The sequence below is a fragment of the Ictidomys tridecemlineatus genome, chromosome 5 (assembly GCF_052094955.1).
Source record: "Ictidomys tridecemlineatus isolate mIctTri1 chromosome 5, mIctTri1.hap1, whole genome shotgun sequence".
Classification (NCBI taxonomy): domain Eukaryota; kingdom Metazoa; phylum Chordata; class Mammalia; order Rodentia; family Sciuridae; genus Ictidomys; species Ictidomys tridecemlineatus.
Genome location: NC_135481.1, coordinates 130875621 through 130900162, shown reverse-complemented (window position 1 = coordinate 130900162; position 24542 = coordinate 130875621). Strand labels below are relative to the sequence as shown.

Genomic DNA, 24542 nt, shown 5'->3' with positions numbered 1-24542 from the left:
TGAGATCTGGATACAGTCTCCTCCCGTTCTCCACGCCCCGCACACTCCCCTCTTCCTGAGACACTTCACTCTCTGTTGTTTCTGATTTTTCCTCATGCAATTGTTCTAAAACCTCCTGCCCTTTAACAAGCGCTTCTTGGCATCGGCCATCCGTAAGACAACTACGGACCATCTTCCAGAGGGGTATCACCCCGCCCTCTAGCATGCCCTGCTCACGAGCAAAGTCAAGGTCTTTGCCTAATTTATCCCAGCTGGGTGTAGTGAGGCTGCCTGAAAATGCAAACCACGGTGCAGCTGTATCTACCCTCTGTAAAAATTTCTCTAAGGTACTGCGTTTCACCTCCAGTCCCTTGGAACGTAAAAGGCCATCGAGGGCTAGAAGGAGTGGACTTGAAGTCACAGCACCCATAACGCAACACAAGAAAACACAGAAATCGAAAGTGAAAGTACACAAAACAAAACGAACATACACAGAAAACAAAAACGAAAATACAGAGTGCAATTGCTATGAGATGTAACGCCCTCTCTTTTTACAGAGGAGCAGGTACCTTTTAATGCTCCCTCTTTATGTATAGAGGAGCCTCCGCTTTTTAACAGCGGGTCCCACCTTACCTGGGACTTACCGGCGCGCCTCCCTGACTGCTGAAAGTTCTGGTTCCTGGGTGTTTCTTTGTTTCTTTTCTCCCGGGTCTCGGCACCACTTGTCACGACCCCCTTGCCCGCAAGGAAGACGCGACTCAGGAATCTTCTTTCAGCAGTTTATTCAGGCCCTTGATATTCTTCTAATGATTCTTCTACTACCCGGAATAATAATTGGATGCCCCTCCCAGCCTTAATAAAGCACCTGGAACCCCAATGCAAAGCTGCCACGTGTACCCTTCTCACAGGGTGCTAGAAAATGACACGCCAACTTTCTCTGATAAGGAGCTGGGAACACGCCAACTCTCTTTGATATGGAGTTGTCCTTCACAGACCACAACGGAGCCAGCGCCATCATGTAATGGCGACCACAGTCCGCAGGAATGGCTCACCACACACTGGAGGCATTTTGGTAAGCAACATATAATTTGAATTTCCTGGACCATTTATACCTTTATTCTTTTTCTTTTACTTTTTTATTTGATATTTTGAGATATGCATGACAATAAAATGCATTTTAACATATTATAAATATATGGAGTATAACTTTGCATTTTTGTGGTTGTACATGATCTGTTTGTGAATGTATATATGAACATAGGAGAGTTATGTCTGATTTATTTCACTGTCTTTATTATTCCCATCCACCCTCCTTCCCCTTCATTCCCCTTTGTCTAATCCAAGAAACTTCCATTCTTACCTCCCCACCCCTTTTGTGTGTTAGCATCCTCATATCAGAGGGAACATTTGACCTTTTTTTTTTTTTTGATTGGCTTATTTCACTTCATGATAGTTCATCCATTTACCTGCAAATGCCATAATTACATTCTTCTTTATGTCTGAGTAATATTCTATTGTGTAAATACATATATAACATTATCTTTATCCATTCATCTGTTGAAGGGAACCTAGGTTGGTTCCATCATTTAGCTATTGTGAACTGAGCTTATATAAACATTGATGTGGCCACTTCACTATAGTATGCTGATTTTAAGTCCTTTGCATATATGCTGAGAAATGAGATTACTGAGTCAAATGGTAGTTCCATTCCAAGTTTTCTGAGGAATCTCCACATTGCCTTTCAGAGTATATTCCTTTATTCTTAATAGATGGATGTTCAACTTTAATTTTGTCCAATGCATTTTCTTTGTGTAGTATTGAAGTGAGTAGAAGTGGGTTCTGCATTTGGTTTTATATACTTTTTTGCTTTATTCAGTGCACCTAAAGAAGTGCTTCTGGACCCCAATAACCAAAGGTGCCATAAACTCCCATACATTAATATGTATCCAGAGAAAAAATTGTCCAATTAGCAGACACTGAGGCCTAGAGTAAGGAAAGTGTCAGATTCAGAGGATAATGTGATGGTTCCCAAGTCCTATTCTATGATATGGGAATGGGGAGGTGAAAAAAAAAAGAAAGTCAGGGAGGGAAGGAAGATAGTAATGTGGGGAGGGAGAAAAGGAAGGAATGAGAGAAACTACCATGTCATTTCTTTAAGTTGAAAATATTCAACTTCCAGCAATAGCTATTATTATAAATAACTATTTATCTATTTTGGTTGGGATAAAAATTTATGTAATTTTGTAATATTTTTTTGTTGTCGTTATACAAAAATTTCAGGTTCTTTTTACCCCTGGAAGCTATATTTCAGTCTCTCCTCACTGTGTTTGATTTATTCTGGTGCATAAATGAAGGTAACAGAGACCACTGTGTTGACCAATGATAATGAGAACCGCAGTCCACAAGGTGATTTACCCTCCTTACCCTGGTCAGTCAATGAGTATGAGGCTAGAAGCAAGCCATTTTATTATTTCCTCATATGTGAAAATGTGCTTCAGTCTTGTTTGTCCAATGGACACATACACACACATATAAGCTGTGCATATAGTCTGAGTTATACGTATATATTCAGTAAGATATTGAGAACAGAATGAGGAGAGTGTTTGGGAAAAGTATTAAACAGAATCACTTTGAATAATTTCAGCAGTGAGTCTATAGGAGTTAATGGCACCCGTGCAATAACCATTTTACCTCTTATTTTAGTTAAATAAAGTGTGCACTCTGAGTGAGACCTTTGTTTCCTGTGTGTGAATGCTGTGTGTTCTTCCCATGCGGGCCAGTTTTGTTCTCATGCCATGAGAGCAGGTGGCATGAAGCTATTTTGATGAGGTTACAAGGCTCTTCCCCTCTTTCTCCCAGCAGCAGCCTGAAGTACGTCAGCAGTGATTGTGTGCATGGCTAGGCTGTGCGGGGAGGGTGGAGGTGAAATTGATATCAAATAAGGGTATCAAACAGAGATCCCGATGTTCCCTTTAAGTTGTTGCTCATTTTTATTAGCCCCACCAGGGGTGAAAAGTTTTTAAGTTTAATATCCTCTGTAGTAAGAACAGTATGTGTTGATGGATTCACATTGTTCTTCACCATAAAGATTGTATTAGTGCTCTCGTGGATATAAATGAAGGGGTTTCTTTACCCTCTTCTCATTTAATGATTTAGTAATCAGACTTCAGCTCAGTTAGATAAGAGAGAGGTTCTGCTGCCTAGATGTTAGCCCTTTAATGAGGATGGGAGCCCCCAGGGAGCCGAAATCCAAAGTAGAACGATGCTGCTTTCGGGTTTCTTGTCATTTCTTCAGTTGCTCCTTCTCCCTTTTCCAATGGGCCTAGGGAGCAGGAGCTATCCAAGGTGCTAGAATGCTGGCGGCTCTGCCATTCAAGGCAGACGGAGGGCAAAAGCAGAGGAGAGAGATTACCGCTTATTTCAGAAGGTAGGTTCTTTGTTTCAGAATCCCTGATTAATCAGCAGCAGCATCAACAGACTAAGGCAGCTGGAGAGGTGAGAGAGAAGCAGGGAGGGAGTCATGGGCAGGGAGGGAGGGAGTGGAGAGAGAGAGAAAGAGAGGGGGGGCGTTGTCACGGGGGAGGGACATTGCCACAAGCTATGCTGCTCCAACAATTCAGTATGTAAGTGGCAATCAGAAAGAGAATCATTTTGGCTGAAAGGAGACATTTAGAAAGGATATTTCTGATTTTTCACTTATTTTTGTCTTCACAGAATATAATCAAATGAGGGACCTTAGCCAGCCTGATGATTGCCTTGCATCTTGTAATCATCTGTGTAGCAAAGTGAGTAAAATCATCCAATTTCTTCCCCTCTGGACCTGGCAGGAGAGGGGCTGTGTGTTCATCCCCACCCATTAGCTATGCCCTCTTTTCTCTGAATGTCAATGTAAGGAAGCCAGCACCTGTCTTCTGCCAATGCATCTTCCTAGCAAACTTTAAAAGCCATTTTATCTGATAGGAAGAACATCAAGAACGCTCTGATCTCTAGTGATGAAGAATTTGGGATTCGACACTTTCCCCAAGCAGACACAATGCACTTTAATTGAAGAAAAACTGAGCTGAACTACAAGTCTTTCTCTTATGGTGCTGGATTACTCCTACAGAACTGCCCTGAGATCCACCGTGAGAGGGCTCTGACACACAGAAGTCACCTTCTGAGTATTGCACTAAGCTCTCCCTGGGAACTTAAATTTTGGTATGTATTTCATTTTTCCGATTCTCTAAGCATGCTGATTGAATCTAAAACTAAATAGATCAAGCCACCAGGTTATGAAATGGAATGGGTTTTAGTTAGGGATGCTTAATGCTGAAGTTTGCATGTTTTATTAGGTGGAACAGAAATAAAGCCAAGGCATCCAGTGAGCCTCAGGCTATTTTTACTCCTTTTCCCACTGAGTTACATTACCATGGAAATGGTTAAATGACATTTTCATTAGTAAAATAAGCCACATTGAATTATTAAAAGCAATTGAAAATATTTTCCAGGATATTATTTGACATTCAAGTTGTGCATGCTAGCTCTTTACCCACTATTCCATACCATAAATATTTTACAACAGTCTCTGAGCACATTTGTGCCAGAACTGAGAAACCAATTTTGCATTCTCAAAAGAGACACAACACCACAGAAAAACCAAACTACCAGACACACACCAAACTGAAACTGCTTCTTCCTGACTGATCAATTCTAAACCTCCTTGAGAAATGTATTTTCAGTCAGTATCAGGAAGCTTTCATGAGTTTAAATATTTTCTGCAGAACTTTTGGTTTTACTTAGGACATTTACTTATTTTGTGGAAGAGTTTCCATTCTAATTTTTCCAACTACTCTTGTTGTAAAATACAAGAGATGCAGGTATTCCATATCTAGAAGAATTGTTACATTTAAAATGCTATTTATTCTTATTGGGAAGTCATAAAGTTGTTTTGGTATTGGAAAACTATTTTTTGTAATAAATGTAGTTTTATAAAAAGGATCTTCATTTGAAGAGGTTACATGTTTAGTTATTCTAACATCCAAGAATTCATAACCAAGTAGTGTGAAATAATGAATAAAAAGTAATAAAACATTAACTCCTTTCCTAACATTTCATATTTTATTTATTTATTTATTTATTTATTTATTTATTTATTTTGATTGGAAGGCAGTGATTTTATTTTATTTATTTATTTCATTTATTGTTGGTCGTTCAAAACAATACATAGTTCTTAATATATCATATTTCACAGTTTGATTCAAGCTTTCTTGGTTGTAACTTCAACATTTCCCATTTTGGGCAGAACAGCTGCATTTTGATGACACTGAGAATGAGAAAATGAGCATGACCATGTGTGGAGTTGGGGAGAGGATTTTGAGCATAATCAAAGTGGAATTATAGCACTAATGTTTTATAAGATTTTATCATAAAAACAAGTTTGATGTAATTTACACAGGTTATGGGTTATTACTAGACTATCTAGTCTGTTGATTTGATCCTACTGTGTGACGTCAGCAAATTTCAGAGATCAGTGTGCATATACATGTTACATATGTATATGTATATGAAGGCTGATTACTTAAATACTTAAATGTTCACTCACAATGTGTTTTCAAATTGATCTTAGTGCATGCACAGAATGTACAAGAGTCTTCTCTTCTGCTGAACAACAAAATTAGTCAAAATTGCCTTGGGAAACATTTACTGGATCAATACTAATAGGCAAAATAGGATTTTCTATCTCAGGAAAGATGCAATGATTAGAGTGAGGGGAAAATCAAATTTTAATAACTCAAATTCTAATATCTTCCATACAGCATTAAGTCAGGTGTTCAAAAACTGCAGAAAAATATAAAGGGCAGAGACTAGGAAACTTTCCCATCTGCAAATAAAATAAAAACATAAATATTAAATAAAGAAGAAAATGTCCATTGGGAAATGTATCACCTTGCATTATGGTTTTCATGCTTATTGAATAGTATAGTAATAGGAAAATAAATAAATAAATAAATTGTTCTTTATTCTAGTCCTAAGATTATCTTGTGGAGTTAACTGTGGTCTAAAAATTCAAAAAGCTTCTTGTGGAACTTTAAGTATCAGGAAGCAATTTTCTCCCAAGCTAGAGTGTTTTATTCCCCCACTGCAAAGTACAGGTGGCACATATTCAGGTTAAGGGCATTGTCATGACTCTATATCTTGAGAAATCAAAGTTTCAGATGGAGAACAATTTTATTTCAGAAATTCTGGGCAAAACCTTCAAAAAAAAGGAACCATACCCATAAGTTTAGTGATTAGTAAACTCAGATAATAGTATGTACATAACTCTCTTCTTGGTAAATAAAAATGAAAGGGCCACAGTAAGACTGTGCCTGATAAGTCAGTGGACAAATCTGTCTACATCTGTCCTTATGGAGATAGAGTGGTTGATATCAAAATGCATGAAACTGTACTAATGGAAGATTTGTTCTGAATTTTAATCAAATGGAAAAATGCTTAAATATATGTAAGAGGAAAGCTGGCTTGTGGATTTTTTTTTCTTTTTGTACATTTTTTTTCTTTACATAGCCTATAACATATCAAAAACTTTCTGTGATGGGGAAATTCAAGCTTGACCTGATTTGGTGGCATGTTCTATAAATTAAGACTACACTCAATGTATACCTTAATTGACAAAGGGGATACGCCACACAAATGCATGATCTTTGTTAAATTCTTTTGTATACACATATTTCTCAAAAAAAGCTCCCTATTTTTTTTTCTTTTCAACACTAAGGATCATAGAGTACCTTAGGTTTTTGTATTCCCTGGATGAAAGCAGTAGCTATAGAAAGAAGATAGAAAGTGAATTTAATTTTTTTAAAATGTTTCCATGGATTCCATACTTAGTTTATGTTCCACATGTGTATGAAATAGGTAGTTTTATTTTTTTGTGGGAATAATTGTAATGTTGCTTTCAGCTTTGAGTTAATAACAGGAAAGAAGTATTTATGGCTTTGCAAAAAAAAGAAAATAATAAGGTTATTAACTCAATACAAAGTTAAATGCTTACTGTTCAGAATATGGTAAGAATCCCACCAGTTAAAATGCATCTTTGCTGAGTTGAGTAAAATTTATTATCTTGGGAAGTGGAACAAGGTATTCTTTGCAAAGGGTGTGGTCAACAGAATATAATTAACAAAGTGAACATATAAAGTAAAATAAAGCTAAACAATTAGTTCTCCAGTTGAATTTAAACCTATAGCTGTAGCTTTTATAAGAATGGCTGTGTTTTAATCTAAAAGTTAAACAACAGGATTGTCTCTTGAATGCAGAACACAACAGTGGAGGAAAGGCATAAAAGGACGATGTGAAGTTATCTGAGGATTTTGTGGGGATTCTGACCCAGTCATTTTAGGTCCTTTCTCAAAAGAGTCCCTGACATGAATTGTAAATGTTGGCCACAAAGAAGCAGAAACAGCACTGTACTCTTTGGATATCAGTATGGTGCATTCTAAAGCATAAAGACCACAGATACGTTTTTAACCAATGCTCCATGAGTGTAGAGAGGTGAGGCTAGAATCAAATTCACTTTGAACAAATATGGCTGCAGACACATCCTGTTTCATTTAAAAGAGCTTCCCACCAAAAAAACAAATGTTCCCCTTTAATCTCACCCTCTTTGTTTTTACTACTCCATGCAGAAATTAGAGGTCTATGGGGGCAGATTTTTCTTCCTGTTAAGCTATATCCAAATATTCTACCTGGAAGAGATGCCTCTTTTGCTTCTCATCAAGTAGGGTCTCCTATGATGCCAACTTAGACAATGGGTGCTAGGTAAGCCTTTGTAAATTGCTCCTCTACATGGAGCCTAAGTGGACTTGGTTTAATATCTCACAGCCACACTGCAGCCAGGACTTCCTGGTGTAGAACGTCTTTTACTCCATGCCCATCTCAGCCATAAATATACATTTCTGCGATGAACAGATTTATGATCCTGCTTTGACTGTAGATTCTTATTGCATCAAATTGTAGTTTAAATGAAGTCAACAATTAACATGAGGTTTGCTTTTCTTTAGGGAGGCCTTTAATCTATTCACTCAGAGATCATTTGCCTGAAAAATACCCTTTTGCTGGAAAGGTGGAGTCCAAAGTTTTGGGAGATGGAAAGAGTATTATTGTCCATAGGTCCCAGTGCCCTATTTTTCTAGAGGCAGACAAAAGGGGACAATGGATTGGTAGTCTGACTACAAGTGTTTGGCGAGTGAGGAAGTAGATTAAAATGTATCTTGGCTTCCATTTGCACATATGTGTTTAAAGAAGTAAATTGTACAAAATAATCTACTCACCTATGTTTCCAAGTACAATCATTTTTACTTCGAGGAGTTATGCTACCACTAAATATAATCTTGTGGACACTTAAGAATTGGGAAAAGCATCTAATAATTGTGTTACTAATAGATATAATCATGTTTATTGAGTACATTTGCATTTTGTAACTGATCTTAAAAACATGAGTGAATTCCAATACCATTGTTTTTTAAATTTCTTTTTAACATGGAAACTGGAGCTTAAAGATGTCAGTTAACTTACACAAGTCATAGATCTAGAAACTCCTTGGTTGGGATTTTTAGGGAAGACTTCCAGACTTCTAATCTCTGCCTTCCTGGACCTAGAGCACCCCACATCACAAAGTGCATTTTGTATAGGAAGAAGTAAACAGGAAAGTGTGATTCATGAACACTGAGAGGGTTCTAGTTCATGTTTGAAGACTACCTGTGATTATTGAAGTATTCCTTGTTTATCTCCTCAAAAATAGAGACAATAAAGCACGCATGACCAAATAGTGAAGTTCACCTAGATCTGTGTCCTAATCACACATTTGTGCAGACATTGATGGTGTTTGTCTATTGCTGTGTAGATATCTAGGACAGAGTTCTGCCTTCATTAGTGCCCAATTAATCAACAAGTGCTTAAACCTCCCTGAATAAATGAATAATAATTGAATTGAATACTTCTCTATAATCAGGTCGCAGGACCATCTATCTTCTTACTGTGAAGTTTTACTAGATGATAGAGTTTATTTTTATTTCAAAAGTTTTCATCACCATTTTCAAACCTTAATATCACTCTGATAGTCTAACTATTTTGTGATAATATTATTTAATATTTATCTCAAAAAAATTATTTAAAGTCCAAGAAATTTGAAAGACCACTTATAAAGATAATATTCAGAAGTAAACAATTAACCTTGTTAAGAATTAGACTATATGAACTATCAGAATAACTGGTGTCATCTGGGTTAGAGGAAAACTTTAGGGAAAAAGTAAAAACCTTTGGATAATAATGCTTCATGAAACTGGGAAATATACAGTGTTGCAAGAGGGTAGAGTGGGAGTGATCATTTTCAGCCTGAGGCATTATCTCTAGCATCCTTGTAATAATGACTTGGCTTGCTTAACTCCGGTAAAATTAATTGCCATAAAGTTGTGCTGATTTTTTAAAATCCAGGCATATCTCATGCTGAATGTGGGGTAGAAGTAAATTTCCAATAATAGTAATGCTTTAACTCTCTAAGAAATATTTTTTTCATATCCTCTCCCTGAAATGACAATCATTTTTAGTAGTAATTTCCTCTTGCTCCATATGTCTACAATTTAAGCATCTAATCTGGTGAACTGATATTAAAATACCATTCAATTACATTACATAGTTGGAATTAAAAGAGCATTTTAAAAATGTCTCTATCCCACAACCCACTAGGGCTTAAAACCAAACAAAGTATCATAAAAGTTTAACATAGCCAAAAAATCATTAGTCTATAAACAAGGCCACCCTCCAGGTTAAAAAAAAAAAAAGAAAAATCTTAGATTGTGGAGGAAATCCTTAAATTCACGATGGGCTTCAAATATGGATTGGTTGTCCGCTGTAATGCTAAGAAATTCTAATAAGAAGTAAAACTTCCTTAGCTACAACCCAGGTTGTGAAACATGATTATACTTGTTAAAAAGTCCAGAATAAAAACAATTTGTGATGAAAATGCAGTCTAGGATTTTTACATTAAATAGTTGGACTGATACTTTCAAAACACCCTTTTTATGATTTTTGAAGAAAATAAAAGGCATAAGCTAATTTAAAACTTTTTAATGCCTATCATTTTCCCCTTGTTAATTGGTTTTGCTTCTGATTTTTCAATCTAATTGAAACAAAACTGTTTTCTATACAAAAGTGAATATGCAATCAAAGACAGCAAGCTTTGTTAAAATAAAAGAGCACTCTTTGGGATGTAATTAATTTAACTTTGCATCTATTTTTATTTGCATAAAGCACAGTTTCTCTGACCCCTGGCTTCAGTGATTTGGACAGCTCCTCATCAAGGCATGCTGCTTTCATAGCTTGCTTGCATTTCCTCCCTTCTTTCTTCCTTTCACCCCCCCCATTCACACATCCACACTCATCCAGTTAACATTACTGTTGCTGCCATTCTTCTCCCTACACCTTCATTATGGCATGATCTAACTTGACCTGCACACTGTTGTCGAATTCCATTCTAAAATCTTCAGTCTTCATCTTCTAAACCTTCATACCAGCAAGAGGTAGGAGTTATTGCTACCATCATTTTATAGATGAGAGTAGAATGGACTGGTTGAAAGTTTAATGGTTTTAAATTTTGTTTTGTTTTGTTTTGATTTGACGTGATTTTGATCTCTCAGAAATCTGTAATGCCAGCACCTCAGGAGGCTGAGGTAGGAGGATCACAGTTGGAAGCCAGCCTCAGCAATTTAGTGAGGCCTAAGCATCTTAGCAAGACCCTGTCTCAAAATTTAAAAAAAAAAATTAAAAAGGACTGGGGATGTATCTCAGTGGTGAAGTGTCCCAAGGTTCAATTCCTGTTTCAAAAAAAAAAAAAAAAAACATTTCTATGGCTCAAGTCTTTAATCTCAAGTAGCAATGAAACAACAATTTATCACTGCTGGAGTTACTGAACTGGCCAGGATTAATGAGGTCCTGGTGATCTACAGCATTTCAGTTAAACTAAGTTATAATATGAAGCAGTTATTGAGGACCATTATGGAAAATAGTAGGGGGTCACAAATGGATTATGTCCTATAGAAATTATACTAGAAATGTCTTTGATTGCTATATTTTATATGAATAATTCAGATTTATAAATTTTATTTAAAAACTTTAAGAATAACACATATAATACAAAAGGTTTTTTTTCCAAATAAAATTTTATTTTTATATGAAATATCACAGAAAAATACTTACAACAGTGAGTACTAAATGAAACTTGTATCTGCTATGTTTTATTGGTATAAGAACCCTTTTTTATTGAGCATGGTGGCAAACACCTGTAATCCCAGTGACTGGGGAGGCTGAGGCAGAAGGATCACAAGTTTCAGGCTAGCCTCATCAATTTAACAAAACCCTATCTCAAAAAATAAAAAAAGGTTTGGAGATGTACTTCAGTGGTAAAATGACCCTGGATTTGATCCCCAGTACCAAAACAAACAAAACCCCTCTTCATTTTTGAAAAATGAAATATGACTTTAATTATGCAAACCAAATGACTATCTTCATACACAAAAATCCGCACATTCATATCAACTCTTACTCTAGTAGCTTTGACCTTGGTCCTGTTAATGAGGGAGTGTTGGATAGCCAGGTGACACTTACTTAATAATACTTCAAATACTCTAGAGGAATGTAATGTCCAAGGAGATGTTTTCTCCAAGTGGACTGCTGGAATCATTGGGAACTTGGCAGACACAGGCCAGGGACACTGCACCTTGCTTTTGTCCCCACCTGTGCTGAACTTGTGATGTCTTCTGACTCTGCAGGAACCTTCCCTCTGCATGATACCCTCCAAGATGACCAGCGCTCACCCAGAGGAGGAGGATGCTCTGGACACCTTTCTGCAGTACATTGAGGATATGGGGATGAAGGCATATGATGGCCTGGTGATTCAGAATGCCTCTGACATTGCCCTAGAGAACAATTGCTTGAGAAATAAAACAAACCTGGCCTACCTGAAGGAGAAGAATGAGAAACTCCACAGACAGGAAGAAGCCATAAAGCGGTAAATATAATAAGCATGACCTGGGCTTTGCACACCAGGGAGTCTGTGAGTGCTGCTCCGGCTGTGACGTTATCACCTGGTCAAGAAGGGGCTCTCAGAGTTGGCTGGACTTGATGAGAGGAGGTGACAGTGGCAGCTCCACCGTCCAGGCTGCTGACAGGGTTCTTCCCTTAGCTACAAGTTTCTTGCATGTGTGTGGTGCTTGTGGAGGTTCAGAAAGGCTTGGAAAAAATTCAGCTTCCTCCAAATTAAGGATCAACAACCTCTGGGGAAGAGCACAAGAGAACACACCACCCCTCTAATAGCTTAAGTTTGATGTAAAACCCCACCTTAAGGGCCTTTGTTCATAGCATTTACCATAATATAAGGATCATCTTCTCCCAAAAATATGACCAAATAACATCAATAATTAGCCTTTGATGGCCTCTGGAAGAGGCGGAATCCTCAGTGTGTGCTCCCAGATGAATTTAACGGCTCTTCCATTTCTTGTTTGGTACCAACTATCCCAGGTTAGTTCAAATGAATTATATTTATGGTGCAAAACCTAACAGCTCCAAGCTAATGAGCCTGGCATTGCAGCCTTTCAAATCCCAGAGGCTTGGGAGGCTGAGGCAAAGCCAACCTCTGCATCTTAGCAAGGCCCCAAGCAACTAAGAAAGGCCTTGTCTCAAGATAAAAAAAAAAAAGGACTGGGGATGTGACTCAGTGGTTAAGTGCCCCTGGGTTCCATCCCTTGAAACAAACAAACAAACAAACAAAATTGAGGTTAAGTGTCCTGGGGCATAGGCACCAAAAGAAGGAATAAGTTTTGGTTTTTCAAGAGAATGTTAGTGTTTTAAGCATATATTTGCCCATGGTACATGTACACACCTGTTGTGTTTCATGCAATCCGCTTCTTCAGTGAATCTATTTGCTAAATGTAAAAATCTAACATAGGAAATAATTTCATCAGTTAGCGGGTAACTGAAAATAAGCTATTTTGGTATTTCATGCTAGATTTTTTCCTCTAATTTGGTATTAATATTTTGTATAGTCTGTGTGAATATTATGACATAAAATATTATTTTAAGATAAGTTATTTATGCTTATAGGGAACTAAGCTAAGAGTAAGATTGTGTTACTCCAATATTTTGTGAAAATTAATTTTATATGAGAGAGAGTTTGGAAAAAACACTAGAAAGAAGTGTTGTGGAAGACTGTTTTGAAAGAGTATATTCTTGTGGACTATTAAAATGGGAATGTATTCTATTACTAGTCTAAAAATATTTGCACAATTATGTAGTTGATAAACATTTTCACAATGCACATGTTAATCTTTAAAATGAATTCACTTGTTGTTGGGGACTGTGTTGGCTTTTATTTCTATCATTTCTCACACTTAAATGCCCTTAAGAATCCCCTCCCCACTCAGACTATTTCTGATGGGCTTCTGTAGGTGAGCATTTTACTTTGGTTTCAAATTTGAGTTTTTCAAAATTCTAAACAAAAATAATGGCCAACATGATTTCTAAGTAACTTCAGCTCTACAATCTGGAGTTTCCTAATTTTGGTGTTAAAACTCAACAACTACTTCTTTTTATAAGCATATAGATGAAATTATTTGCTGAATTGTTCTATTAGAATTTTCAGGGCACACATGGGTTCCATAATACTATATTTATCCATACTAACATCTCCTGTTTCATTAATAATATTCAGCATATTTCTATCTAAAGATCTATAGACACTAATAACAGAAATGGCTAATTTTTAGATGGCTTACTGTCAGGTGTTCTAAGGCGCATAACCAACAGTGCAGAGGAAGTTTAAAGTCCAAGACACACAAAGCAAGAATTTGTATAAATGGAGACATGGTGAAACCCTTTCACTACATAGGTGAGGTCTGGAAAACCCAGTTATGTGAACTTTGAGTTGGTCTCTACTAGATTAATAAGCAATAATTTCCAGAATTGTAACAGAAAGCATGAAAATAAAGACAGTTCAGGATAAATGTTGAATTGAAAAGCAGCCAAATGATCTGAGCACATTTACTTCCCCATCACCCCACCTCCTAAACAGAAACTGATTGAACTACTATCAGTTTGAGAATAGAGGGGGAAAAAAGAAAAAAAATTGGAAGGAAATCATCCCTCATGTTATGTGCTAATTGGTAAGAGCTTATGGCGGTTTGGGCCAGGATGCTAACATTAGAGTTGGTATAAAATGATCAAAACACCAGCAACATCTGAATTATTTGATTGATGAATGTAGGAGTTGGTAGAGGAAGCAATTAAAGATTTGTTCTCTTGTTTTCTATTTTATTTTGATTTTACTTAGACTGGACAATAATATTTTCACCTAATGAAATGGCAAAGACTTAACGATGAGCAAGTTTAGGGTCAATTATTGGGGAGCTCCTGCTCACCTTGTTGGAGCATATTTGTGAAGGTCAATTGTGTGAAGCCTTTTAAGGACTCAAGTGGAGAGTCTGAACAGACAGTTGGAGAAAGAATCTGGGGGTTTGGGTAGAAATCAAAGCCAGATGTATAAATGTGACAGCCTTATTCTATAGGTTTAGCACCCAGGAGCCTGGAGGAGAGAAGTAGTATTTAGGTTTAGACAGAGGTGATGAAAGAACCCAGAACTCATTCTTGGGGCATCTAATTGCTCATTTAATGGGACCAGCAGAAGTATCTAGTGGAAGTGCAGTTACAGTTAGTGAGAGGGCAGAAGAATCACTAAAGGGAAAGACACCTCCAAGAGGAGTAAAATATGATTGGAGAAGAGGAATTTTGCGGATAGATCAAATACACGGAAGCCTGGAAAGTCACTGTTGCCTTTTTTTTTCTTTGTTAATTTTTTTAATTTGTTCTTTTTAGATATACATGACAGTAGAGACTATTTTAACATATTATACATACATGGTGTACAACTTATTCTAATTAGGATCACATTCTTGTGGTTTTTCATGATGTGGATTTTCACAGGTTGCATATTCACATATGAACATAGAAAAGTTATGTCTGATTCATTCTACTGTCTTTCCTATTCCCATCCCCTCCCTTCTCTTCTTTTTTCTTTGTATAATCCAATGAACTTCTCTTCTTCCTTCCCCACCGCCTATTGTGTGTTAGCATCCACACATCAGAGAGAACATTTGGCTTTTGTTTTTTGGGACTGGCTTATTTCACTTAGCAAGATAGTCTCTAGTTCTATCCATTTACTGGCAAATGCCATAATTTCTTTCATCTTTATAGCTGAGTAATAGTCCATGTGTTTATATACCACATCTGTTGAAGGGCACCTAGGTTGGTCCCATAGCTTAGCTATTGTGAATTGAGCTGCTATCAACATTGATGTGGCTGCATAACTGTAGTATGCTGATTTTAAGACCCTTGGGTATAGACTGAGGAGTGGGATAACTTGGTCAAATTGAGGTTCCATTCCAAGTTTTATGAGGAATCTCCATACTGCTTTCCATAGTGGTTGTACCAATTTGCAGTCCCATCAACAGTATATGATTGTACCTTTTCTCCCCACATCCTTGCCAACATTTACTTATATTCTTGATAATTGCCATTCTGACTGGAGTTAGATAGAATCTCAGTATAGTTTTAATTTACCTTTCTCTAATTCCTAGAGATGTTGAACATTTTTTCCATGTATTTGTTGATTGTATTTCCTCTTCTGTGAGGTGTCTGTTCAGTTCCTTTGCCCATTTATTGATTTTTTTTATTGTTGGTCGTTCAAAACATTACACAGTTCTTAATACATCATCTTTCACAGTTTGATTCAAGTGGGTTATGAACTCCCAAATTTACCCCATATACAGATTGCTGTATCACATCAGTTACCCTTCCATTGATTGACATATTGCTTTTCTAGTGTCTGATGTATTCTGCTGTCAGTCCTATTCTCTACTATCCCCCCTCCCCTTTTCTCTCTCTACCCCTTCTACTGTAAATCATTTCTTCCATTTGTATTATCTTGTCTTACCCCTCTTTTCCTCTTATATATCATTCTCACTCCCTTTCCCTCCCACCTCTCATCCCTGTTTAATGTAAATCTTCTTCTCAAGCTCTTCGTCCCTACCCTGTCCTTGTTTACTCCCCTTATATCAAAGGGGTCATTTGGTATTTGTTTTTTAACGATTGACTAGCTTCACTTAGCATAATCTGCTCTAATGCCATCTATTTCCCTCCAAATTCTATGATTTTGTCGTTTCTTAATGCAGAGTAATACTCCATTGTGTATAAATGCCACATTTTTTTTATCCATTCATCTATTGAAGGGCATCTAGGTTGGTTCCACAATCTTGCTATCGTGAATTGTGCTGCTATGAACATCGATGCAGCAGTGTCCCTGTAGCATGCTCTTTTTAAGTCTTTAGGGAATAGACTGAGAAGGGGAATAGCTGGGTCAAATGGTGGTTCCATTCCCAGCTTTCCAAGAAATCTCCATACTGCTTTCCAAATTGGCTGCACCAATTTGCAGTCCCACCAGCAGTGAACAAGAGTGCCCTTTTCCCCGCATCCTCTCCAGCACTTATTGTTGTTTGACTTCCTAATGGCTGCCAATCTTACTGGAGTGAGATGATATCTTAGGGTAGTTTTGATTTGCATTTCTCTGACTGCTAGCGATGGTGAGCATTTCTTCATGTACTTATTGATTGATTGTATGTCCTCCTCTGAGAAGTGTCTATTCAGGTCCTTGGCCCATTTATTGATTGGGTTATTTGTTATCTTATTGTCTAATTTTTTGAGCTTTTTGTATATTCTGGTTATTAGGGCTCTATCTGAAGTGTGTGGATTAAAGATTTGTTCCCAGGATGTAGGCTCCCTATTTATCTCTCTTATTGTTTCTTTTGCTGAGAAAAAACTTTTTAGTTTGAGTAAGTCCCATTTGTTGATTTTAGTTGTTAACTCTTGCGCTATGGGTGTCCTATTGAGGAATTTGGGGCCCGATCCCACAGTATGTAGATCGTAGCCAACTTTTTCTTCTATCAGATGCTGTGTCTCTGATTTAATATCAAGCTCCTTGATCCATTTTGAGGTAAATTTTGTGCATGGTGAGAGATAGGGATTCAGATTCATTTTGATGCAAATGGATTTCCAGTTTTCCCAGCACCATTTGTTGAAGATGCTATCCTTCCTCCATTGCATGCTTTTAGCCCCTTTATCAAATATAAGGTAGTTGTAGTTTTGTGGATTGGTTACTGTGTCCTCTATTCTGTACCATTGGTCCACCCGCCTGTTTTGGTACCAGTACCATGCTGTTTTTGTTACTATTGCTCTGTAGTATAGTTTGAAGTCTGGTATTGCTATACCGCCTGATTCACACTTCCTGCTTAGCATTGTTTTTGCTATTCTGTGTCTTTTATTATTCCATATGAATTTCATGATTCTTTTATCTATTTCTACAAGAAATGCTGTTGGGATTTTGATTGGTATTGCATTGAACTTATAGAGAACTTTTGGTAATATCGCCATTTTGATGATGTTAGTTCTGCCTATCCACAAGCAGGGTATATTTCTCCATCTTCTAAGGTCTTCTTCTATGTCTTTCTTTAGAGTTCTGTAATTTTCATTATATAAATATTTCCCCTCTCTTGTTAGGTTGATTCCCAAGTATTTTATTTTTTGGGGGGATATTGTGAATGGAGTAGTTGTCCTCATTTCCGTTTCAGAGGATTTGTCGCTGATATACAGGAACACCTTTGATTTATGCGTGTTGATCTTATATCCTGCCACTTTGCTGAATTCATTTATTAGCTCTAATAGCTTCTTTGTAGACTCTTTTGGGTCTGCTAGGTATAGGATCATATCATCTGCAAATAGTGATAATTTAAGTTCTTCTTTTCCTATTTTTGTGTCTTTAATTTCTTTCGTCTGTCTAATTGCTCTGGCCAGTGTTTCGAGGACTATGTTGAACAGAAGTGGTGAGAGAGGGCATCCCTGTCTTGTACCAGATCTTAGAGGGAATGCCTTCAATTTTTCTCCATTCAGAATGATGCTGGCCTGTGGCTTATCATAGATTGCTTTTACAATGTTGAGGTATGTTCCGGTTATCCCTAATTTTTCTAGAGTTTTGAACATAAAGGGATGCTGAACTTTGTCAAATGCTTTTTCTGCATCTATCGAGATGATCATGTGGTTCTTATTTTTAAGTCTATTGATGTGGTGAATAACATTTATTGATTTCCATATATTGAACCAGCCTTGCATCCCATGGATGAATCCTACTTGATCATGGTGTATAATTTTTTTGATATGTATTTGAATCCGATTCGCCAGAATTTTATTGAGGATTTTTGCGTCAAGGTTCATTAGAGATATTGGTCTGTAGTTTTATTTTTTTGAAGTGTCTTTGTCTGGTTTCGGAATCAGGGTGATGTTGGCCTCGTAGAATGAATTTGGAAGTTCTCCCTCTTTTTCTATTTCCTGAAATAGCTTGAAAAGTATTGGTGTTAGTTCCTCTTTAAAGGTTTTGTAAAACTCTGCTGTATACCCATCTGGTCCTGGGCTTTTCTTAGTTGGTAATCTTTTGATGGTTTCTTCTATTTCCTCTATTGTTATTGGTCTGTTTAGATTGTCTATATCCTCCTGACTCAATCTGGGCAGATCATAAGACTTAAGGAATTTATCTATGCGTTCACTATCTTCTATTTTATTGGAGTATAAGGATTCAAAATAATTTCTGATTATCTTCTGTATTTCTGAAGTATCTGTTGTGATATTGCCTTTTTCATCCCATATGTTAGTAATTTGAGTTCTCTCTCTTCTTCTCTTCGTTAGCATGGCTAAGGGCCTGTCGATTTTATTTATTTTTTCAAAGAACCAACTTTTGGTTATGTCAATTTTTTCAATTGTTTCTTTTGTTTCAATTTCATTAATTTCAGCTCTGATTTTAATTATTTCTTGCCTTCTACTTCTTTTGCTGTTGTTTTGCTCTTCTTTTTCTAGGATTTTGAGATGAAGTAAGAGATCATTTATTTGTTGGTTTTTTCTTTTTTTGAGGAATGAACTCCAAGCGATGAATTTTCCTCTTAGAACTGCTTTCAATGTGTCCCATAGATTCTGATATGTTGTGTCTGTGTTTTCATTTAACTCTAGGAAGTTTTTAATTTCCTCCTTGATGTCTTCTAAAACCCACTGATCATTCAGCATCCTATTGTTCATTTTCCAAGTGATGCTTGATGTTTCCTTTCTTCTTTTATCATTGATTTTAAGTTTTATTCCATTATGATCAGATAAGATGCATGGTATTATCTCTACCCCTTTATATTGTCTAAGAGTTGCCCTGTGACATAATATATGGTCTATTTTTGAGAAGGTTCCATGTGCTGCTGAGAAAAATGTGTAACTACTTGATGTTGAGTGGTATAGTCTATATATGTCAATTAAGTCTAGGTTATTAATTGTGTTATTGAGTTCTATAGTTTCCTTATTTAACTTTTGTTTGGAAGATCTGTCCAGTGGTGAGAGAGGTGTGTTGAAGTCTCCCATGATTATTGTATGGTGATCTATTAGACTCTTGAACTTGAGAAGAGTTTGCTTGATGAACACAGCTGCACCATTATTTGGGGCATATATATTTATGATTGTTATGTCTTGTTGGTGTATGGTTCCCTTGAGCAGTATGAAGTGTCCTTCTTTATCCCTTTTAATTAACTTTGGCTTGAAATCTATTTTATTAGATATGAGTATGGACACTCCTGCTTGTTTCCGCAGTCCATATGAGTGGTATGATTTTTCCCAACCTTTCACCTTCAGTCTATAAATATCTTTTCCTATCAGATGTGTCTCCTGTAGGCAGCATATTGTTGGGTCTTGTTTTGTGATCCATTCTACTAGCCTGTGTCTCTTAATTGGTGAGTTTAAGCCATTAACATTAAGGTTATTATTGAGATCTGGTTTGTTCTTCTAGCCATATTTGTTTATTGATGTTACTAAACCTGATTTGTTATTCTCTTTGACTACTTTCCCCCCTTTACTGTCCTACCTCCCATTGTTGGTTTTCAATGTTATTGTCCATTTCCTCTTCCTGTAATGTTTTGCAAAGGATTTTTTGAAGAGATGGTTTTCTAGTTGCGAATTCTTTTAACTTTTGTTTATCGTGGAAGGTTTTAATTTCATCTTCTATCCTGAAGCTTAATTTCGCCGGATACACAATTCTTGGTTGGAACCCATTTTCTTTCAGTGTTTGAAATATGTTATTCCAGGATCTTCTAGCTTTCAAAGTCTGTGTTGTGAGATCAGCTGTTATCCTGATTGGTTTGCCCCTAAATGTAATCTGCTTTCTTTCTCTTGCAGCTTTTAAAATTCTCTCCTTATTCTGTATGTTGGACATCTTCATTATAATGTGTCTAGGTGTGGATCTCTTATGATTTTGCACATTCGGCGTCCTGTAGGCTTCTAGGATTTTGGATTCTGTCTCATTCTTCATGTCTGGGATGTTTTCTCGTATTATTTCACTGAATAGATTGTTTATTCCTTTGGTTTGGAGCTCTGTGCCTTCTTGTATCCCAATGACTCTTAAATTTGGTCTTTTGATATTGTCCCATAATTCTTGGATGTTCTGCTCATGGTTTCTTAGCAGACTTGTTGAGCTGTCTATGTTCTTTTCCAGTTGAAATACTTTGTCTTCATTGTCTGATGTTCTCTCTTCTAAGTGATCTACTCTGCTGGTAGTATTCTCAATTGAGTTTTTAAGTTGGTTTATTGTTTCCTGCATTTATAGGATTTCTATTTGTTTGTTTTTTATTACCTCTATCTCCCTGTGAAATTGATCTTTTACTTCCTGGATTTGTTTGTCAATGTGATCTTTCATTGTCTGATTTTTCTGTCTCATGTCTTCCTTGAGACTCCAGATCATCTGAAGCATATATATCCTGAACTCTTTATCTGACATTCCATCTGTTGCAGCTATTACCTTTTCTAAAGTTGAGTTGACCTGCATTGCTTGTGGTCCTTTCTTTCCTTGTCTTTTCATGCTGCTCACGTTTCTTTCTGCTTGGTGAAACTGTTGTGTTAGGGAGTGTATCTTTAATGCCTCGGTCCCAGACTCAGCCCTATGGAAGTCACTGCATATCGCCCCGGAGGCCTGGTGCACAGGAGACTCAACTTTCCCGCCTGCGAGACCATTTACCGACCGACTGGGACGGGCAGCCAGTCAGGACAAGAGCGGCCGTGAGCCCACTGTTGCCTTTTACCGATTTGGTGTTAATAAGAACAGTGTTTTGGGAGGACAAAGCCCACTGGAATTATGTTCATAAGAAAAATAAAAAGAGAATCGAAGCAAAATATAGAGAATTATTTTGAGGACTTTCAAAGTCAAAAGCTGCAAAACAATTATAGTAGTTGCATGGCCAGTGTGATTTATGGTTTTGTTTTGTTTTAATTTTGTTTCAGTAGGAAGCAAGAAAACTATATGTTGGTATAAATGAAACCATGGAAAGCGAAATGTTGGTGACTTAGGGAAAAGATTTACTGTGAGTATGTCCTTGAGTAGTTGGGAAGCACAGACCGCTCTGTGGTAAAAGAAAATGTGCTCTAGGTTATGGATGAATGAATGAGTGATGAGTGAATGACAGGCTAAAAAGTATCCCTAGAAAGGCTTCTACCTGGTCCTCTAAGGCCATAGTACGAACTTAAATCAGGAGTCAAACTTTAGAAGAGAAATGTGTTGGAAAATCAGGACATCTGAGAATAAGTAGTGGAAAAAGAGGCAGAAGGACCAAATTACTGAACAGTGCTATTTTCCTGCCTTCCCAAAGTTTCATTCAGCTAAAACTGCAGAATGAAAGTAGAAGTAGGAGCCTGAGGCTAAGGACAAGCTCTGGTTGGAAAGCAGTGTGCTGGGAAGATAACCCAAGGTTGCAACCCTGTTTTGTGCCCAGGTGGATAAGGCAATCCACGGTGATTACCCACACCAGTGAGCCTCACTCTCTGGGAACTACCCACACTCACCCCTCACCTCAAAGGCAATCACAGGGTAAGATTGGATGTTAATGGTAGAAATAACAGGCAGACATACAGGAGACAGTCCTGAGTGAGGTCAGTCATAGCCCAAAGGACGGTCCATTAGTGTCCTTGTAATTGTTACATGTGCCAGGAATGGAAAGATGCAGTACAGTTGTAGATGCTTTCTACAACTCTTTCTGCTCGCTCTCATTTTCCCTACCCCACATCCTTTTCTGGAATTTTTGTTGAAAGTACAAATATCTCAGAATGTTATTAGAGCCTTTCCAAAATTGTTGATGCTTTTCTGATTTCCTTTGTCCTCCCGTGCTTCACCATCCCCAAAGCAAAATCACGCACAGCATGAGGGCGTACATGTCTCTTGATATCATTGGGGGAGACAGCTACCCAGAGAAAAGAGAAAGAAGTCATATAAGCTATGGTTGGATATTAAGAGAAGCGGGGCTTAAAGACCTCTGCACTGCCTAGGGAGAGGGTGTCTCATCAGGTGGTACAGTCTCAGCATTTATAGTAATGTACAAATTCATTTTTATTTTATTCACAAGGCAACCAGTGTCCTGAGATTTTGACAATTTGAAAGCAATAATAATCTTTTTTTGTCCCCTTAACTTACATTTAAGATGAATTAACTTTTCTAATAAGAAATGTATTTTTAATTCTTTGAGAGAGAGTCCAAAGCCTTACATAGGTGTTCAGGGGTTCCAGAAATGGTAACAGATGCAGAGTACTCTCAGCCAAACCTAACACATATTGTCATATATTTTCCAATGCAGTTTATGTCAAGTAAAGAAAATTCAACATGGCATTCATGAACACAGTCTAATTAATTAAACTTATTTAATGTCTCTCCTGAATGCCTTTTAAAATAAATACTACGATTTAATATATAGGCTATAAATGCCAAAATTCTAAGGAGGAAGGATGTTTGACCTTGAAAAGGCATTGATGATAATTCTCTGTGAAATATGCCAGTTGCAATTTCAGAAATGTGCAGACTGCCAAGGATTGCTTAAAAAATGGAAATAGGATTTCATATGATTGACCTTCTGGATCACATATGTGCTGAAATGCCTTTTGTGCTGAAGCTGGGAAGCTTAAAACACTGAGCTCTTAGAAAGAGAATATTCTCGTCGCATTCTCATCAATCTAAGTCACTTAGACTTTCTAAGCCCAATTCCTTATTTTTAAACTAACTTGAGCCCCTTGTCACTATTAACTTTCTTATACCTTCACTTCCATTTCTCACATGGGATTTTACTGAAAAAGCTGGTTCGGTGAAAAATACTAAATAAATAAAAAGTGATGCTGTTAGTGTTCTTCTTAACAGCTACAAATAACATTTGGTGTGAAAGAAAGACTTAAGAGGGTGAAAAATTAATGGAGAATTTAAAAAATTCTTTCTGTGGTTCATCTTTTTTGCTTTTAAAATCCTAATGGTTTTGTGCAGGCACTGTTAAATGAAATTAATTTTTCATTAAAAAAATATAAGAAAAAAAGCATGCAAAACCCATAGCTTCCAACTAAGTTCACTCTAGATGGATTACAAAATCCTATTTGTCACATGAGTAGGGGAAAAGTAAGAAACAGGCTTGAGAGTGTATTGAATCATTGACTTGGCTCAGAGGCCTGCCAATAGGAAGGGAACTGACCAGAGAGAACAGAGCCTAGCTGTATTCTGTAAGAATGACTTTCATGTACCTGTTAGGTCCCCTGGATTTTCACTATGAGCAATCCTGTGTTCAGACCATTGGGTCAGGATATTCATTGAAGGTAATTGCCAATCAAAAGATGATCCTACACACCCAAAGTATGATTAGCATTTAGGATCCCCTTCAAATATATTTTCTTTCTGAATTCTGGAACTAGCCCCTGCACCATCTCATTTTGTTATTGGTCATAGTATTTTGGAAACAAGGAAATATGCCTGAAACTAAAATTTGTTCCCAGAACATATATTTCTGACAATAATTTTATTATAGGAAAGGGGCTGGATGTTTTTTTCCCCCTGATAATGCAAATGCTACATTAGTGAAATTTCCCCAAACATTGTAAATCTGGAAGACAGCTCTAGACTTTAGCAAAGTGGTTTTGACACAAAGGACTACTTAGGCTGATTAGCAACATTTCTATTCCCTGTGGATGCCCTCAAGGGATCTATCTGAGGTTATATTTCCTCTTTAAAAGTGACAGTCAGAAATGGAATTAGATTACTTACAGCTTCTTTTAAAAAACACACACAATTTCCTATTAGTAGGTATATTTGAGAGTTATTTATATTTGAGGGTTTCAGAGTTCTGTTTTGCAGAGAGAATCAAAAGACACTGATGTTCATCCTTTGGGTCATTAGAAAAAATAAAAATATTTGCCTTTATTTCATTAACGCGTTGCTTCCCCAAAAGCAAATGGTGGTGACAAAGTAGTGAATTGGTTATTATTTTAAATTATTTCTTTACCCAAACACATAATTACACTAAGAGCTCCTGGAGAAATATTAGCTGTAACATAAATCTTTAGATTTCTATGGTTTCTGGAATCATACCATGATTGGTGGCAGAAGACCGTGGAAG

The 24542-nt window shown here is 36.9% G+C and overlaps 1 long non-coding RNA gene across 2 annotated transcripts in view; it reads left to right on the top strand.

Annotated features, from left to right (window-relative positions):
• The first annotated feature begins 3300 nt into the window (after window positions 1-3300).
• Window positions 3301-24542, top strand: part of LOC144377585 (uncharacterized) — a 39542-nt gene continuing 18300 nt past the window's right edge. Inside the window, exons 1-4 of one of the 2 annotated variants that reach the window (XR_013438576.1) lie at window positions 3301-3406; window positions 3694-3764; window positions 3940-4176; window positions 11778-12016. This is a non-coding gene — a long non-coding RNA (uncharacterized LOC144377585). Of the gene's footprint in view, window positions 3407-3693; window positions 4177-11777; window positions 12017-24542 lie in introns of both variants that reach the window. The other variant, XR_013438575.1, reaches the window with a different exon arrangement.